This window comes from Hibiscus syriacus, unplaced genomic scaffold (assembly GCF_006381635.1).
Source record: "Hibiscus syriacus cultivar Baekdansim isolate YM2019G1 unplaced genomic scaffold, ASM638163v2 tig00111427_pilon, whole genome shotgun sequence".
NCBI lineage: Eukaryota > Viridiplantae > Streptophyta > Magnoliopsida > Malvales > Malvaceae > Hibiscus > Hibiscus syriacus.
The window spans coordinates 3,491,571-3,512,476 of NW_024063088.1; the positions used below are offsets into that span (position 1 = coordinate 3,491,571).

Sequence of the window (20,906 nt, forward strand, 5' to 3'; positions counted from 1 at the left end):
CATGTAAAATGGGTATGGCTTAAAAGGTTAGATTTTGAAGTTTGATGGAGATCATGGATTGTAAAATTAGGAATTTGATGAACTCGAATGAGGGATTTAAAGTAAAACCCTAATTTTTATGGGTTTAAAAAATTAAATTGTTTTAAGATAATGGTTTTGAAAATAAAACAATGGAGGTGCAGAGTGTTGATTATTATGGAAAAAAAGATAGATACATATAAAAGATAAAATACCTTACGGTTGCTGCCACCGCCGGTGAGAGAGTGATGATATCACTTCTAGCACCAGTGAAAGAGTGATGATATCGCTTCCAACTCAGTGAATATCACATTTTTCGGTGAAAGAAAGAAGACAACAGAAAGACTGAAGAAACGACGAAGAAGTATGTAAAATGACTTATCGAAAATGAAACGGTAAGTCATTTTAAGCGAAAAACTCAAGTTTTTTCGTTGACTTGTAAAACAAATTACTTTGACCAAGTTTATTTCACTTTACCAAACACGAGAAAGTAAGTAAAACACTTTCCGTAAAACGAAATACTTGAAACAAACACACCCTTGGTACAAATGTTGTTGTAAACTCTTGAAAATTATTACTTTTGACCGAATACTAATTCAATTAGTACAAATGTTTTAAAAATATATATTAAAATATTAACAATAATATAAAAAAATAATCCTCTCCAAGAATTAATTGTTCAAATGGTGCGAACGATACAATGCTTGTATTGGTTGCCATGCAGTCCAAGCGAGCTTATAGGCCGCCATGCAGTCGTTGCGACCTTGTAGGTCGCCATGCAGGTAGCTCGAACTCCTCCGTGTTTCTGCTATAATCATGACAAAGGTGGCCCTGCCTCCCTCAGCCCTGTCTCCCTCATACATACAACAATAATTTAACGTAAATTGAAGGCGTGAAAATGATGCAATAATTCACGTAAATTACAGGCATGATTTGCAACAATAGTTCGACCCCTCAGCCCTGTCTCCCTCATGCATGCAATAATAATTTAACGTAAATTGAAGGCGTGAAAATGCAGCAATAATTCACGTAAATTGCAGGTGTGATTTGCAGCAATAGTTTGACATGGTGGTGGTTCTGCAGTGACAAAGTTGGCCTTACCTCCCTCATACATGTTGGCCCCACAAGCTCATCCTCTTTCGGTGGCAATAATTTTACGAAATTTGCAGGTGTGATTTGCAGTAATAATAGTCGTGTGATATGCAACATTATTTTGTTTCTCTCATGTATGCAACATACCTACATGATTTGCACGTTTTAATAGTAACATTATTAATACGTGAAAATTGGATGAATTATTGTAGCAGCTAATTTAGGGTTTATGGAGTCAATTTAGGGTTATTTATGAGTTGGTAATTGGGTATGGGGTACGTTTAAGAAGAAAGAAAGGGAGAAGAAGGAAAGGAAGAAGAAAGGGAGAAGAAGGAAAGGAAGAAGAAAGGGAGAAAAAAGAAAGGGAGAAGAATGGGAGAAAAAGGAAAGGAATAAGAAAGGGTGAAGAAGAGATCGGGTAAAAGTTTGTTAGTTTGTTAATTTAAATCATTAGTTTGTTAGTTTAAGTTATATTATATTAGTTTGTTAGATTAAGTTAATATTATATTATTTGAAAAATTAGTTAATTAGTTTGAAAGTTTCTTAGTTTAGGATTTAGGGTTTATAAAAAATTATTTAATTAGTTTGTTAGTGTGTTTAAACTTATATTAGTTTGTTTGTTATGTTTTTAATTAGTTTTTGTAGTCAAATTAATTTATATATCTTTTATTTTATCATTAATATTTAATTTAAAAAATATCAAAATTTGATTTTACCATTAATATAGTATATTAAATTATTTATTTAATGATTTATGAAATTATCTTATCAAATTTGTGAAATCTAAATTTATATATTTTTTTATTTGTAGAGAAAATGAGCAACAAAATTTTCACGGTTGTCCATTATAATGGACAAATTATGGAGAATGGGTCGAAGTTGTTTTTCAGTCTGAAAACCAATAAATATGATGTTCAAAAGAGACATCACATTTCTAGAAATGAAGCAGAAGATAGAAAGAAAATTTTGAGCTGCAGTTGATGGTTTGATGTATAGGTTTATGATATGTCCCAACCCAGTCAGATATGTTGCAGTACCAATTGAAGAAGATGATGATATTGGAACCATGATTGGACTACATGAGTCAAGCAATATAGCAGTTATTGAGTTATTTGTTGATGTGCGTAACATATTTGATGTTCCTGGGTATGAGACGAGAAATATACACCATTCAGAATTGACTGTTGATATTGATGTTGAAAATCGATGGGGAGAAATTCATGATGATTCAAGCGAAGATGAAGAAACAAAAGAATCCGTTTTGGGCGACGATGATAATTTTTTTGGTGGAGGTGCAATTGACTTGGCCATTGATGAAGTTCTGACACCGTATGAAACTACTCCTCACATGTACGAGATAGATTATGAAGCGATGAGGGCACCTGAATTCCCAGACATGCCACATTTACCTCTGTACCAAATGGCTGAATCATTCGAAAATTCTGGTGAATTTTCAGTTGGGGTGCAATTCAGAGGAAAAAATGAAGCTACGCTGGCGATTAAAGAATATTGCATCAAATGCCATATTGATGTCCATGTTGCACAGTCCAACCAAAAAACCCTATACGTGAAGTGTGTTAAATATGACCCAGAGTGCAAGTGGAAAATGAGAGTGTCGAAAATTCAAAGGCAAGATTCTTGGGTCATCACAAGGTACAATGGTCCTCACACATGTTTGCGAAACTCCATCGAACAAAACCACCGACTATTGGACTCCGATATAATATGTCAATACGTGAAAGCGATGGTTGAAAAGGATCCAAGGATCTCTTGTTCAGTGTCAGTTGTATTTATTCGAAGCCAATTTTGATATCAAGTAAAATACGACAAGGTGTGGAATGCGAAGAAGAAGGCAATGAAGCTGACGTATGGAGATTGGATACATCGTACAATGATCTACCACATTTGCTATAAGCAATGAAGTGATTTATCCCAGGAACCATAGTGAAGTCTCAAACCCTGGCTGCACATGATGAAGAAGGTCAACTTGTGCCAGGGAAAAAATATTTCATAGACTCTTTTGGGCATTCAAGTCATGTATTGAAGGATTTCCATTTTGCAAACGTATGATCCAAGTAGATGGTACGTGGTTATATGGTCAATATAGGCATGTACTCTTGATGGCAGTTACGCAAGATGATGAGCGAAATATCTTCCCAATTGCATTTGCCATTGTTGATGGAGAGACATCAGAGGCTTGGGATTTCTTTTTGACATATCTACGTCAATATGTCATTCGAGAAGATGGAGTTTGCTTGATATCCAATAGAGGAACATGTATTTTGGCGGTAATTGAACGACCAGGAAGTCGTTGGATACCTCCTCATGCATATCCAACATTTTGTATCCGTCGTATTGGTAAGAATAATATCGACCAGTTTCATAACGCACACACGTAGCGAGATAGTAAGCATGAGTAAGTTTTATTCTCAATATTTGTGCATTTTTATGTGGTTTTTTTAATTGAGATTTAATACAATATATTATGAAACAGGATACGAACTACGCCGACCAAATTTTGATAACAGATTGGAGAATTTGAAGGTATGTTATGATGATCAGCGTGTTTGGAAGTGGGCTTCAAAAATACCGCGGGAAAAATGGTCGCAAGCATACGATGAAGGTCGACGATACAGACATACGACCACAAACCTTACTGAGTCCATTAATTCAGTACTAAATGGTACACATCATCTCTAAATAACGAGTGTGGTGAAAGAGACGTACTTTAGGTTGGCTAAGGTTTGGTCCGATAAAGGCAAGGAAATTGAGACTCTAATAAATAGAGGTCACACTTGGGCTTCTACAGTGGTGAAAGCAATGGAAGCAAATGAGCGATTGACAACATCAAAGGTTGTTCATAATTTCGACCGAGTTGGTCATACTTTTGTTGTGTCATGCATACGACGTAACGTCGGAGGAAAAGACCAAACATTTAGAGTTGATTTACGACATAAATAGTGTGATTGTGGTCGCTTTCAAGCATGGAAATATCCATGTGCTCATGCAGACACTGCATGTATGTTTGTTGGTGTAAGCGCATACACTTATGTTGATGAATGTTTTCACCTACATAGGATATTAAATGTTTACATATACGCGTTCAGGCAGATCCCAAATGAATCATATTGGCCTAAAAAGGATCATGACAAATGGCTGCCAAATCCAATGCTTCGTAGAAGTCTAAAGGGTCGACCTGAGTCCAGTTGTATTCATACCAGTATGGATTTCCATGCTAGAGAGGTCAACGAAAGAGATGAAGATTATGTAGGGGTGAAGGTTATTCAAAAAACAAATGTCCTAATTTACCAAGATATAGGCCTCCTCATTATTAATCATATATATATTTCTATGTATTTATATATTTGATTTTGTAATAATGAACCTTTTTTGCAAAGAAATTTATGTAATTTTTTTATCTTAAATTATTAAATCTTCGAATTTAAGTTTAATTCACCCGACGGAGACCATATAAGTTTTGGAGGAGGTCATGATCCCATGGACTCTGCGGAATAGGTTGGTGGAAGTTGAATTGCCTCAGCACTCTATCCGAAAATTAGATCTCAACAAAAGAAAATTTGATCAATGGTTTAACAGTACACCAATATTGACACTCATAAAAAACAGCGTGCGACACACACACCATAATTTGTGCATCTACGTATGATCTCCAATTAAGCTGTAAAATTAAAATAACAATAAAGTTGATTTAAATCAAATAATATAATTAATTTAAATAATAATTAATAATAACAAATTATACATACTTCCTTTTTGCCCTTAATGTCGATCTTTAACCTAAACTCTTTTATATTATTGTGCACTAACCCCGTGCCTTCAATTTTATGCCTCCATCTGTATATCAATCAAAACAAAAATATGACCATTTAGTTCAATATTTTTAATCAAAATAAGTAATTAATAATAAATATTTTATATTAAAATAGAGAATTCATATTACCTTCCGGCAAGTGGAAAGTCAACCGCAGTCCGACTAATCGGTGTCAAAAACGGAAGTCTATGACAAGCCCATGATTATAGCAGCATCAGACATCCACCGATTTCTACTGTATTATTATCATTCACGACTAATAATGCCTTGCACATCTGACGATACAAGAACACCAATATCACCGATCCCCAGCTACATTGCATACTATTCACAAAATTGCTTAAAAAAAGAAGATACTGAGTGTGAACATAATTACTGGATTTATCCGGCATCAAAATTACCCCAATAAACTGCAATATATATGCTCATGTTTCATATATAATTTCTTGCTCCGTACTATTTGGTTGGAGCTGAAATTGATTCTTCAACCATGACAACTTCACAAGCCACCCTTTACACTCTGGTGTTACCGGCGTTTTCCCAAGAAACACACTACAAAGTTGTGCCACATTTTTGTACTCATGTGTCATTACCACTAGCATCCCATTTGTTTGGACCCCGAGTTGCATTGCCACATCCTCCAGAGTTATCGTACATTCTCCACACGGAAAAATTAAATGTGTGTGTTTCTGGTCTCCAAAGTTCAATCAACGCACTGATCAAACATGGGATCAACTCGTATTCTCGCACAAATGTTACATAGTAAAATATAGTTTGTTGCAAGTTTTCTTCTATCAATTGGTGTGGCTTGGACGAAATAATTACCCGATGACGAAGGACTCGCTGATCGTCCTCCTGCAATTAAATAATTCAAAAAATTTATCACAATCATGAAATTATCTTCAAATATTTAATAATAATAATAATTCATTAAATACATATTTTATTTTATTAAATAATAATAATACCATTATTCCCAAATGAGTAGAAATATGTTGATTGTCAAGTCTCAATAGTGGATTTTGGTCAGCCATTCGAATGAATCTGTAAAAAAATTAAACAAAATATTTTTATATAACTTAAACTAATAAACTAATTAATTAAATTTTTTATATAATATAACTTCAACAAACAAATATAACTAAAACTATTTAACTAACAAACTAATTAAATATTTTATATATATAACTAACAAACTAATTAAATACTTTTTTTAGAACATCATTTAAACTAACAAACTAATATAACTTAAACTAACAAACTAATTAACTAAATCTTTGTTTTACCCTAAACCCTAAACTAACAAAATAATAATTTAAAATAATAAACTAATTTAAAAATAACCTTACCCGATGTTATTCTTCTATGTTCCTTTCCTTTCTCTCTTCCTTTCCTTTCTCTCTTCTCCCTTTCTTTCTTCTGCTCAATGCTTGTTAAATATAACCCTTGTATCGAATATATAATCCATTGGCTGCTTCACTGGTGCAATTATTTCAGCCCATCACGGGCTGTTGAAGGAAGCAACAATTATTGTTGCCTGTATGAGGGAGACAGGGCCAGCATGCATGATATGCTGCAGGGCCACCTTTGTCGTGATTACAGCAGAAACACGAAGGAGTTCGAGCTGCCTGCATGGTGACCTACAAGGTCGCAGCGACTGTATGGCGACCTATAAGCTCGCTTGGACTGCATGGCGACCAATACAAGCTCGCTTGGACTGCATGGCGACCAATACAAGCACTGTATCGTTCGCACCATTTGAACAATTAATTATTGGAGAGGATTATCACGTGATTTTTTTTTCACTGCATTTTTTACGTGAGTTTAATCTATGTAGAAGAGATATATAATATAAACTAAGTATCATTGCTTCAAATGTAGGCACACCTAAAGATAAGCAGTTGAATTATTTTGGAGAGGTACACAGTGACAAAGATGCATACATGGTTGCTTAGTTGGTCGATAAAAATACAGCGTTGATCCTTATAAAATTACATTTTCAGATTTCTAATAGTTTCCCGCACTATCATTATCAAAAATGTCATATTAAATACAAAATATTATATATTAAAAGATAACTTTAAATTATTTGACTTTGAACACTCACATCCTTAACATTCATGATACTCGAACCTGTGACCTCAAAGAATAATAATTTTTTTTACCACCGAGATCGCTTAGGTCGGGTCAGGCTTTTTTGAAGGTTATATTCAGGTTAGGCCGTTCAGGTTTAGAGTGAGAAATACTCGTCCCAACCCGAAAAAAATATAATTTTACCATATATATTTAATGATAATTGCAATAATATCTCTCTATATATTATTTTTTAATTAAATATTTATTTTTATTGAATAAAAATAATATTTTAAATAAATATATTATTTTGGGACATGTCAAATCATGTTCAGATTTTATCTCAAAAATCGAATCAAATTCAGGTCTGGTCATCCAAAAAATCGACCTATGCCCATCCTTATTCATATCTTGCATTCATAATATTTGAATTTAAAACTTTAAAAACTAATAATAATTCTTTTATTAGGTAGATTGTTCGGTTGTTCGACCTTCATGAATGAATATGAATGATCATCAATAACGTTGAACCCGTAGGCTCCACTCTCAAACCCACACCTCCTATCTTTACTCTTCGGGTGCGTTTAGTTCACGGAATGTAAGATTACTAGTGGGAATAAAAGATTACCAGAGAATAGGATTACTGAGAATGTTGTATTTTGTGTTTGGTTGGTTTAGCAGGAATGTAAGATTACCGTGTTTAGTTAAAGGAATAAAAGATTATTGGAATGTATATTTGACCAAATTGTTTTTATTATATATTTGTTTTTTAACAAGTTGAAAAATATTTATATATTTCTTTAAAAAAATTAAATTCATAAAATTTATATAATTTTTTTTTACAAAATTAAAAATATAAAAAGGTTTAATGAAAAGGTAAAATTTTATTTTAACCCCTGAACTTTTATTATTCAATGACAAAATAAGAATATTTTTGAAAGAAATTTTTTTAAGGGCATTTTAGTCCAAAACGTCGGTAATCCAACAATACCTAAGGAAATAGAAGTAATGACATTCTCGGTAATATACCCAAAAATCACTATTAGTAATGTAAGATTATCGGGAATAACATTCCCGACCAACCAAACGAAAATGTGAATTCCATTCTTATGAAAATCTCACGTTCCCCAACCAAACATATCCTTCCATCCTCGCGTTTAAATTTAATTCCCTCTTCCTATATATCCATGCCCCCTAATCAACCCGTCACTCATTGACTACTCTATTCTATCCGTTTTCCTGCGAAAATGCACCCATCTCCGGTGCTTCTCACACTTGTCGCTGTATCTATACTGCTCACACTAACTCCGGTCATCGGATTCCGTCCATGGCCTCACTTAAAACCCAACACTTCCGACTTAATGTACGGAAGCTCCAAGAAATTCGAGGGCTCATCGGAGTTCATCCAAATGAGATACCACATGGGTCCAGTCCTGACCGCCAACGTCACTATTCACATTATCTGGTACGGCCGATGGCAGAACTCCTAGAAGAAGATAATTCGTGAGTTCATCAACTCGATCTCCGCCGTCGATGCCAAGCGACCTTCCGTCGCCGGTTGGTGGAAGCCGTACAACTTTATACGGACCAAACGGGTGCCAACATCTCCCACTCGGTGCATTTAGGGGAAGAGAAGAACGACCGTTTTTACTCGCACGGGAAGTCATTGACGCGCCTGTCGATACAGTCCGTGATAAAAAGCGCGGTGACTGCGCGTACAAAACCGCTGCCGATAAACCCCAAAGGCGGACTCTTCCTCCTGCTCACGTCCGATGACGCGTACGTCCAGGATTTTTGCGGCCAGGTGTGTGGGTTCCATTACTTCACCTTCCCTTCCATCGTGGGGTACACGCTCCCTTACGCGTGGGTGGGTAACTCGGCGAAGCTCTGCCCCGGTGTGTGCGCCTATCCCTTCGCCGTGCCGCGTACATGACGGGATTGAAGCCGTTAAAGTCACCCAACGGTGACGCGGGAGTGGACGGGATGATAAGCGTTATAGGACACGAAATTACTGAGCTGGCAACCAATCCCTTGGTGAACGCTTGGTACGCGGGCAAGACCCAGTTGCACCCGTCGAAATAGCGGATTTATGTGAGGGAATTTATGGAACTGGAGGCGGTGGATCTTACACTGGACAGATGTTGAACGATAGAGATGGTGCCACGTTTAATATGAATGGGATCAGACGGAGGTACTTGGTTCAGTGGGTTTGGAATCATATTGTTAGTTACTGTACTGTGCCTAACGCTCTTGATCAATAATTTATTATATTTTAGGGTTTTCTTCTTCTTCTTTGTTTTGGATCTTCTGGTATTGTCCTATCTTGATTGCTTAAGGTTGTTGGGTTTATTAAATATGTACATTTTGTAATATTTATTATTCCTTATTATAACTTTTAATTAACAGTTAATGATTTTACAAATCACATTTTTCGATTATTTTAGTTTAAAATCGGTCAATTCAAATTGACCAGAAATATTAAATGTTTAATATATTATATATTTTATTTATATACACTTAACCTTAGGAGGGTAACGGAATTAATCAACCAATTAATTGGATTAATAAAAAATATTTAATATGTAATATATATTATATATATTTGATTAATTTAAAAATCAATTGAATCAACTGAATTTTGTTTGATTTGATTAAAAATTGATTTTTTTATTCAGTTATTGATTAAAGTAAAAAGATTTCGATAAATTTTAAATAGTTTGATACGATTGATTAACCAAGCCACATGATTAAAACACCCTTACACTCGACACCCATCGATCATCAAACTGAAATCATATCCCTTCTTACTCGAGCCACAAAAATTTCACCTCCTTAGCCATCAAATACACTTCAAATTATTTAAAAATTTAAAAATAAGAAATTGTTCAAAATAAAATATATTAAAAAACAATCAATTAGCTTTACCAAATTCTCTCTAATGGACTCATGTTACTTTTCTCATCTTTCATTTTTATTTCAACCTTCAATATATTTTTTATACCGTAAGAAATTGGTCACCTAACTATTGTTTTTAAAATTATATCTAACGTTATTTTTTGGTTTCATTTTGATTACATCTCGTTAAAATTTTAACAGAACTGTTGCTGTGATATTTTCAATGACATGACATTATCTTATGGTGACATGTCAACATTAATGTTAAGTTTTTAACAGCGAGTGACCAAAATGAAATCAAAACAAAACATTATGTATGATTTTTAAAAAAATAGATAAATGGCTAAAACAGAATTATACGAATAGTTGAGTGATTAAATATGTAGTTTTCCCTTTTTTATATTGACTTTAGGAAAAAAATATATTTTAATGAAAAAATGTGAGTGAAATAGATATGTAACAGTAGCAGCAAACACTTGTGTAAAAGGCGCGAGCCGGTTTTAAGTTAGCAACTGTTGTGTTGATAAGGCTGACGAGTTCGCGGCATGCACGTTTTATTTTTCCTTCCCAAAACTGAAATAATAATAATAAAAAAATAAGGTTAAAGTATATAAATGGTCCCTCAATTATAAGATACTAATTTATTAGTCTTTCGACTATTAAAAATTATAAAATAGTCTTCAGTTGCTTTGTAGACACCCATTTTCTTAAAAGATAGAACTAGCAAGAGTTCATCTCTTAAGAGGACTCTTCCACTACCATATCTTTTAAAGCAACAACCACACCAACAAACGTGCAACAACCGAGCAAGGAGTCTAGTTGCATTAGGATTCTAAAAATAGTTAGTTTTTTTTCACTATAAATACATGTAATCCTCCCCATTTGTAAGACATGATTTACATACAAGATACAGAGGAAAGCACGAAAAAATACAAAGGCAAAGCTATTGTAAAAGATTCGAAAAGGAAATAAAATGTAGCATCTTTTTTTACATTGATTCGTTCATTTCTCGCATGTGCATGTTATTTTCTTGAGATTTGGTTTGAATAACCCAAAGCGTGGGTTGCGCCGATGACCAAAAAAATGTGGAGTTTCGAAATTTCGAACCTAGATCTACTCCCGAGGCATGTTCATTTTTTAAAGTATTTAATATTCCCCCTAAGTCAATCTTAATCTTTAATTTTCCTTGAAATTTACCATTTAATTTTACTTTTATATTAATTTCGTCCTTTATATATATATATTTTTAAATATATTTTATTTATTTATTTACTATATTCATTTTTTTATTTATATTATATTATTTTTATTATATATATCTTATATCATTATATATATATATATATAGATGTATTAATTTTTTCCATTTACTATGTATATATATTTTTTCTTAATATTATATTTTATACATTTTTATATATATTTTTTCTTAATATTTCATTTTTGTTTTTAATTTTTTTATATATATATATTTTACTTTATTTTATTTTTTTCTATTATTTTTTTCTTAATATCATGTATATCTTTATTTTTTATTTGTTTTACTTAGTATTATATATTTATTATTTTTATTTGTTTTAGTAAATACTAATTTATATGTACACATTATTTTTATTCATTTTTAATTTCTTTTTACCTTTTTTATTTTTTTACTCCATTAATATTTTCCTTTTATCTGTGTCTTTATTTTTTAGCATTTTATTTTTTTTATTTTTTTACGTGTTTTGTTATTTTCTATTTTTTCTTGTTTTATTTAGTATTATCACGTTTGAACACTTGCTATCCTAATTTGATTTTATACTCCGCTACGAGTCAAACGTTTTTATCTTTTAAGGGTATTCAAATCAATCAATTGTAAGTAATTTGAATCGGGTCTGTTAAATTTTAATTTAAATTTCGAATTTTTGCAACTAAGACAACCGGCAAATTAATTGGTACCGAAATGGCAGTTCAAGGGTGCTAATCCTTTATTGATCATAACCGACTCCCGAACTCGACACATTTCTGGTAAAAACGCAGATCATGTAAGATGGTGTCCGACCCACCTAAATTCGTTTAAAAATGGTCGGTGGCGACTCCAATATACATTTTTCAAGTCGAAGCTTAATTCCGGGGCCCAACCGAAAGACGGTTACGATAGCTTGGCGACTCTGTTGGGGACAGGTAAGTGAGTCAGGCCGAAATTAATTTTCGGTTGTCTTTTTTTTAGCGAAAATTACAAGTTTAAATTTTAATTTATTTATTCGATTCTAATTATTTATCTTTGATTTTTTTTCCAAGTAAATAGTTGTACTGACGTTTTTTCAATAATTTCAGATTTTTGAAAAAGTATCCATCTCTAGCTCTATACCCGAGCTTTGAACCCTTTTAAGTGGGTGAAAGCGACGCCTTCGTGTGAATTTATTCACCGTGCGGGCCTAGCAAGTAGCCTTCGGGATTCATATACCTTATGTCTTCGTGTGAATTTATTCACTGTGCGGGCATAAGGGAATGTTTCTTCTCGAGTTTAACTTAGTCCACATAAGCTTGTAATGGGCTAAGGACTAAGAGTCTGGTAAGCCCAATGGGGCACCGGCAAGGAGAACTCGTGTCCCATTTTTTAGAACCTAAACCGGGAGGCTATGGAGAATTAGAGCCCACCACAAAACCTAATTCCAAACCCTAGACTGCTTTGTTTCATGATTTACTTTCTGTTCAAAGCATGCAAACTAGACAAATATGCGGTTAGGATTTGTGTGGAATTAGCATGCGGGATAGAGATCATGTCCGGGTAGGAATTAAAGCATGTGGGGTAGATATCATGTGGGGTAGGACCTTTTATTTTCATTATTATTATCTTTACCTTACTAACTCTTTTCAATTTTTCTCTCTTTTATTTTATTTCCATCATCTGCATCATTCAAAAGAGGTGTTGACCCATAAAAAAAATGTGTTCGTTAACCATAAATAATTTTCATTAATGGACAAAAGGGTTGTAATACAAGGGATGAAAAACGCAAGGGTCCGGCTATGGTCAGAAAAGACTTAGAAAGAAAATGAGGACAATTTGCAAGACAACTATGTGTCACATTCGATCAAGAAGACATGGTGCCCACAATCAAGTACATCAAAAGTTAACTTTTCAAAAATGGGTTGACAAAGGTGGCAGGGGCAAGACGAGAAAAAGGTTACTGACCTCGAGAGTCCATTCAAAGACAACAAGAACAAGATGGCAAGTCACTGTCGACAAAATTTAAGAAACAAGCAAATGAACTTCGGATAATCCCTTTGATGGAGGATTTCAATGGAATTTTCGATTCAGCAAAGGATGAAAGCCAGAGATACGGCCATTCGATACTTTTTGGGAACCAGTACAAAAAACAACTCAACATTTTCACGGTTCATCCAGAGAGGCCGGAGTGGTTCAACAGGTTATTCAACCGACGAAAGTCGAAGGCAAATGACTAGTCAACCTGTTCTGGGTCTAGAGGATTTAGTCCGGATGTACCTTTAAATATGTTTATTATCTCTTAAAAGATAAAACACTTTTGTCCCAATAAAGGTTATTTACAATAACATACATGTTTTTGGATTAATGCCTCAAACATTTCATGCATTTTTGCATTTTTGCATTTTGCATCTATATTTCATTTTTATGCATTTTCATAAACATGAAATTTCTTCAAGGAGAATTCGATGAAGTGGTTTTAACCACATGACACCATATGAAAGCAAGATTGTAACATCAAAATAAAAAACTGAAATCATAACGAATGAGCTCAATCAGCTGGTTGTACGACTAAGCCTGCCAAGATGATCTGAGAAAATAGTCCACATATCCTAAGGGCTATGATGTTGAAGCTGTTTGCAGTTGCCACATAGGATGCTCCAAATATTTCTTTGAGAACTATAAGGCACTGAAGCGCGAGATCCAAAACCTGATGGGTTCAGGGGCACGGACAGCCGAAGAAGGGGCATTGCATATACCATTTGCACCTAGAGGATTGTTTTGTTTGAACACGTCTTTGATCTTTTGCTTAATCTTTTAAACGATTGAATTTATGCTACGTTCTAAGGTGGAGCAATTGAACAAATTTTAATATTTAGTTCTTCGAATATTAAATGAATTAAGGATTCTTTTAATTCTTCAAGAATTATAGATTTTTGACATATGGCAAGATTAGACCTTTCTTATCCTGTCTCAAACCCCAAAATAAAATACCTTGATTCTTTACCCAAAATAACTCATGGTCATTACCAAAAAGACCAAGTTTTGATGTTACCACCCCTTTGAAACTTTTTCATACCATACCTTTCTTTGAGTCGATAAAGTCACACCATTGTCTTTTTAGACTCAAAATTAACATTTTATGCCATTAAAACCCAAGGCATTGAGTTGTTCATTTGAACATGAACATTCTTCTAAGACACAACTTGTGGCATCTCGCAGGGAGCCTAAACATTGAGACATGTTGGGGGCAAGAAGCAGAAAGAAGAATTCACTCGAAATAATTCTATCATGCATTAATTACACTATTTTCATGTGAATAAAATTAATCCTGAAAATCTATCCCCCTGGGGATACCTCTTATGTGAAAGCTTCTATGTATGAAATGATGAACGCCTTTCTTTCTTTACCCCTTCACAACAGGAGAAAATATATATCCCTTGTGTCCCCTTTTGAGCCTATAGGATTTTTCTTCTGATTCAACCCTAACCAAGGATCACCCTCCACACTAGGGGGCAAGGTGGAGAAAATCTGCTCGCATGAGTGAAGATATTGATTTAGATGAGATACCGAAAGGTGAACCAAATGCCAAGTGCGAAGATTCAATCAGAACAAAAAGAGAAAAAAGAGAAAAAAGCAAAGAGAAAATAAAAAGAGAAAAAATAAATGAAAATTAAAGAAAAAAGAAAACAAGATGCATATGCAAAGGTTCTCTCGATTCAAATGACGCATCGAGATTCAAACTATGTGATTGATCAAGCACAATCATTTCCGAATCACTGAACCACTTCACTCAAAGATCACAGATCATCAAATGAGATTGATCAAGCACAATCATTTCTGAATCACTGAATCACTGAATCACTCCACTCGAAGATCATAGAGCATCAAGAGAGAGACACATACGAGCAGATTCAAATTGAGCAAGATATGATTGAAGACATCAGAATGAATTGATCCTTGGTTCAATCACACTTAAACACTTGTTTGGGCCTTTTATCCTTTTCTTTCATAACCATTAACCATGACCTACGTTACGTGCCTTAAAAGTCCCTTATAATCATACATGAAGTTCTGAACAGAAGAGACTATCTTCAAATTTCATCCCGCCCATCAGGATTAATCTTTATTTGCAAAAAACAGTGTGATTAATGCATTATAGAGAAAAATAACAAAGGGGGGTTCAAGACGTAAATTCCAAAATTGATAAGGCGATCGCACAAATTCCTTGATAAGGCATCGCACAATCCGAGCGTGACCATGAAAGCTGGGAGTCGGAGAACACTTCTAGTAGACGAGCATACAAGCTACCCCATCAAACCTTTGAGCATCATATAAACAAAAATGCCAAACCTTTGACCAAACACAATAACCTGAGACTTTTTATCGTTTCCTTACTTAACCATTTCCCAAAAATAGCTTTGATCTTGGCACGTGTCAAATAGCTATAATTTATTGAAAGATTAACATTGTAACTAATTCTTTGATATCCAATGAACTCTAGTTTTATGATTCGTCTCAATTGTAAAATCGTGAAAGGGACAATATTTTCAAAATTCTGATTAAACATTTTTCGAAACTCTTTTAATTGATATTTTCAGAACTTTGAAAATAAAAGAGAAACATTTTTTCAAACAAGACAATCTCTCTAGAGTGGATCTTGGTAAATGACATGTGGCTCTCAGACAGTAATCTCATGCTTAGAATTAATGTTGAAGCAAGAAATGAGGAATAATAGGGGCACTTTTAATGTTGGGCCATTTTTGGAGATTCAACATTGAATATTGGGGCATCTCCAGGGATTCAAAATCATGATGCGAACGATCAAATCTTCCGAAGGCTTTTCCTCCACATGTAGGAACCAGCAGGAAAAAAATGAGATTCTGTCCAAGGAATAAAACAAGAACTCATTCATTATGCATACATTTTAGAGCATCATATTTATCATTTTTTCACATACATAAGTTTTGCAGCTTTAGAGTCAAGTTTCAACTTCAAGGCGAAAGATACTTGATTCAAAAGAGTTTGTAAAAATCGATGGTGATTGCTTAACTCAGCAGCAAGAAGTCACACTTCAACCAACTCGATAGATTGAAAGATCGACATTCATCTTCAGATTCAACATTTCCAATATAAATTTTATCTCGCTTGAGACAGTCTCATTTAATGCAGATGATTATCTCACTTGAGATTGCTTTTCTTAAAACAGACTTTGTCTCACTTGAGACTGTTTCACTCGAAAGAAGACATTTTATTTCACTCAAGACTGTTTTTAAAATGAAGATTTTATCTCGCTTGAGATAGTTTCCCTTGAAACAAAATATTGTCTCCCTTGAGACAGGTTCTCTTGAAACATAAACATTGAAAACATTTCCCTTGAAACAAATTTTGTCTCTCTTGAGATAGTTTCCCTTCAAACAAAATTTTGTCTCCCTTGAGACAGTTTCTCTTGAAACATAAACATTGAAAACATTTCCCTTGAAATAAATTTCATCTCTCTTGAGACAGTTTCCCTTGAAACAAATTTTGTCTCTCTTGAGACAGTTTCCCTTGAATCAAATTATTTGAATATGTTTTATTTGAAACAAATTTCATCTCTCTTGAGACAATTTCTTTTGGAACTAAGTTTTGTCTCTCTTGAGACAGTTTCTCTTAAAACAAATTTCGTTTCTCTTGAGACAGTTTCCCTTGAAACAAAATCTTTGAATTTATTTCTCCTAAAACAAATTTTGTCTCCCTTGAGACAGTTTCTCTTGAAACACAAAATCTTTAAATTTATTTCCCTTAAAACAAAATTTTGTTTCCCTTGAGACCGTTTTCATGAAACAACATATATCTTTGAGATCGTTTCCCTTTAAACGAATTCTATCTCTTTCGAGACAACTTCTCTTGAAGCATCATCTGAACCGTTACACTCAGCTCAGACACATACTTAAGATGGTCGAGAAGCATTTCTCAAATAAAAAATAGAATGCGCACATCAGATTTGAACATTTGAAGAATTCAAGATCAGGGATCAGAACTTGAAGATTCAAGAATCAAGATTCCAGACAGGCAACCAGAGATCGAGATTTCTCTCCAGAGCCCCAAGATAACATATATTGCATATGCATTTTAGGCACACCTAAGAGCATTGCATCCATAGCATCACATATATGCATAACTTTTTAGGTTTTAGCTAGAGTCAATTTCTACTTCGCAGCGAAGGATATTGAACTCAAAGCGACACAATTTTCTCGAGAGTAGATTTCATCTTCACGACGGAGGATATCTAACTCGAAGCCAAACTTCACAATAAAGGGGTCATCCACGGTTTCAACTTCATGGCAAAGGGAATCGTGTCCACCCGCAACATACAATACTTGGATTTCAACTTCACGACGAAGGATATTCAAGTCAATGCTCACCTTCACGACGAAGGGACCATCCGCGATTTCAGCTCCACGACAAAGGATATCGTACCCGCACATCCACGATTTCAACTCCACGACGGAGGATATCGTGCCATTTGAGGCTCAACTTCATGACGAAGGGGCTTTCTAGTTTCAGAGCCAATTTCAACTTAACAGTGAGGGATATTGGACTCAAGATAACACAAGCTCAAATTCATAACGAAGGGGGGACTGATTGTCAATAAACAACTTTTCAGTTTCATTCAGAGTCAATTTCAGCTTCACAGTGAAGGATATTGAACTCAAGACAACACAAGCTCAACTTCATAGCGAAGGGGCGGATGACTGTCAACAAACAATTTCCCAGTTCCAGAGCCAATTTCAACTTCACGACGGAGGATATTGGACTCGGAACAATACTACCCACTTGGATTTCAACTTCACGATAAAGGATATCCAATTAACAGGCTCAACTTCACGACGAATGGGCCACCCGTGGTTTCAACTTCACGACGAAGGGGAATCGTGTACACAAGCAACATCCATCTCTAGATTGGATTTCAACTTCACGATGAAGGATAACCAACTCAAAGAAGGGTTATCTGTCAACAAAGACCTTCGAGTTCGACTATGCTCAGCTCCAAGACACATAATTTGCAACATAACTCAAGGCAAGAAGGGTTATCTATCATCAAAGACCTTCGAGTTAGATTACATTCAACTCATAGGTAAATCAAATTTATAGCATAACTCAAGGCAAGAAGGGCTATCTATCAACAAAAATTTTCGAGTTTGATTCCATTCAGCTCGATGACACCTCAATCAAACTATTGTCCGGATACAATCGAGGTTTTCAAGCCGAGAAGAAGATATGGGTTAGCCGTGCCTTAGTAGAAAGAAACCTTTTTTTCGTCAGCATAGCTTAAGTCGAGAAAAGCTATCTGTTAACGAAGACTTTTCGAGTTCAGTTTCATTCAGCTCGAGGGCATATCAACCATATTGTGGAGTCAAGGGATTACGTTCCAGTCGAATTTTTAGCCAAAGTCTTTAAACCGAGAAGAAGACCAAAGTGGACTACAACGAGAAGCCACATTCTGATTCAAATCATTTTAAGATGGACTCGACTTCGCGACGGTGGAGCCATCCACAACTCAATTCGACAGGGAGTTATTATTCAACTCCATTGAACGAAAATTTGTGTCTTTTTGTCTTTGTCCTATTTTTCGTTCCACGAAAAAGGACAAAGAGGGGCAGCTGTAGACACCCATTTTCTTAAAAGATAGAACTAGCAAGAGTTCATCTCCTAAGAGGACTCTTCCACCACCATATCTTTTAAAGCAACAACCACACCAACAAACGTGCAACAACCGAGCAAGGATTCTAGTTGCATTAGGATTCTATTGTTAATAAGATTCTAAAAATAGTTAATTTTTTTTCACTATAAATACATGTAATCCTCCCCATTTGTAAGACACGATTTACATACAAGATACAGAGGAAAGCACGAAAAAATACAAAGGCAAAGCTATTGTAAACGATTTGAAAATGAAATAAAAGGTAGCATCTTTTTTTACATTGATTCGTTCATTTCTCGCATATGCATCCTATTTTTCTTGAGACTTGGTTTGAATAACCCAAAGCGTGGGTTGCGCCGATGACCAAAAAGGGGTGGAGTTTCGAAGTTTCGAACCTAGATCTACTCCCGAGGCATGTTCATTTTTTTAAAGTATTTAATATTCCCCCTAAGTCAATCTTAATCTTTAATTTACCTTGAAATTTACCCTTTAATTTTACTTTTATATTAATTTTGTCCCATATATATATTTTTAATTTTATTTATTTATTTATTTACTATATTACTTTTTTTATATTATATTATATTTATTATATATATCTTATATCATTATATATATATATGTATAGATGTATTAATTTTTCTCCATTTACTATGTATATATATTTTTTCTTAATATTATATTTTATATGTTTTTATATATATATTTTCTTAATATTCCATTTTTGTTTTTTATTTATTTATATATATTATATTTTTACTTTATTTTATTTTTTTGCTATTATTTTTTTTCTTAATATCATGTATATCTTTATTTTTTATTTGTTTTACTTAGTATTATATATTTATTATTTTTATTTGTTTTAGTAAATACTACTTTATATGTACACGTTATTTTTATTTCTTTTTAATTTCTTTTACCTTTTTTTTACTCCATTAATATTTTCCCTTTATCTGTGTCTTTGTTTTTTTAACATTTTATTCATTTTGTTTATTATTTTTTTATTTTTTATGTGTTTTTGTTATTTTCTATTTTTTCTTGTTTTATTTCTTATTCTCATGTTTGCACACTTGCTATCCTAATTTGATTTTATACTCCGCTACGAGTCAAACGTTTTTATCTTCTAAGGGTATTCAAATCAATCAATTGTAAGTAATTTGAATCGGGCCTGTTAAATTTTAATTTTAATTTCGAATTTTCGCAACTAAGACAACTAGTAAATTAATTGGTACCGAAAGGGCGGTTCAAGGGTGCTAATCATTCTTTGACCGTAACTGACTCCCGAACCCGACACATTTCTGGTAAAAACGCAGATCAGGTAAGATGATGTCCGACCCACCTAATTTCGTTTTAAAATGGTCGGTGGCGACTCTAATCCACATTTTTCAAGTCGAAGCCCAATTCCGGGGCCCAACCGAAAGACGGTTACGACAACTTTGTTGAGTCCTTCAACTTTTAAAAGTTACAAAATGGTCTCCCAAATATTCATGATGTTCTAAACTCATTATTTTTCGTTAAAAAATTAACGGTTGTATGAGTTGGACGTTAACATGTCGACTGAGATATGATAATCGTTTGAGATAATGAGATAATGAATAGTCGCTAATTTTTTATCATATCTCAGTCAGCAGGTTAACTTCTAGCTTAGATTGTCGTTAACTTTTTAACTAAAATGAAGAGTTTGAAACATAATAAATAGTTTGATGACTGTTTTATAACTTTTAATAATCAAGAGACTCAACAAAATAGTATCTTATAGTTAGGAATCATTTATGCACTTTATTCATAAAGAGCAATGTAATAGAGCATCAATAGAGATTCATGAATAATTAGATGAATATCTGTTCATTGAAGAAAAAATCAAGAGCCTTAACTTAAGTCAATAAAGACTGAGAAGGTTGACTCAAGACCCAATTTTATTTCATTTTTATTTAATTTATTATTTAATATTAATTTATTAAATATTCTATATATTATAATATATTAGATTATTATCTATAATATTCTAAATTATTATCTATATAAATTATCTATATCTATATAATTATCTATATAATTAGATAATTAAATTAGAATTCTAATTTAATTATTTCTTTTCTATT

General features: G+C 33.7%; 1 long non-coding RNA gene and 1 pseudogene across 1 annotated transcript; one reads left to right on the top strand and one right to left on the bottom strand.

Moving 5' to 3' along the window:
- Positions 1–4,777: 4,777 nt before the first annotated feature.
- On the bottom strand, positions 4,778–5,191 carry LOC120163067. The gene is made up of 3 exons (XR_005519618.1): positions 5,072–5,191; positions 4,878–4,965; positions 4,778–4,789 (listed from the first exon to the last, which is right to left on the bottom strand). It is a non-coding gene; the product is annotated as an uncharacterized LOC120163067 (long non-coding RNA).
- A 3,034-nt stretch (positions 5,192–8,225) lies between these two features.
- Positions 8,226–9,345, top strand: LOC120163066 (annotated as a pseudogene).
- The last annotated feature ends 11,561 nt before the right edge of the window (positions 9,346–20,906 follow it).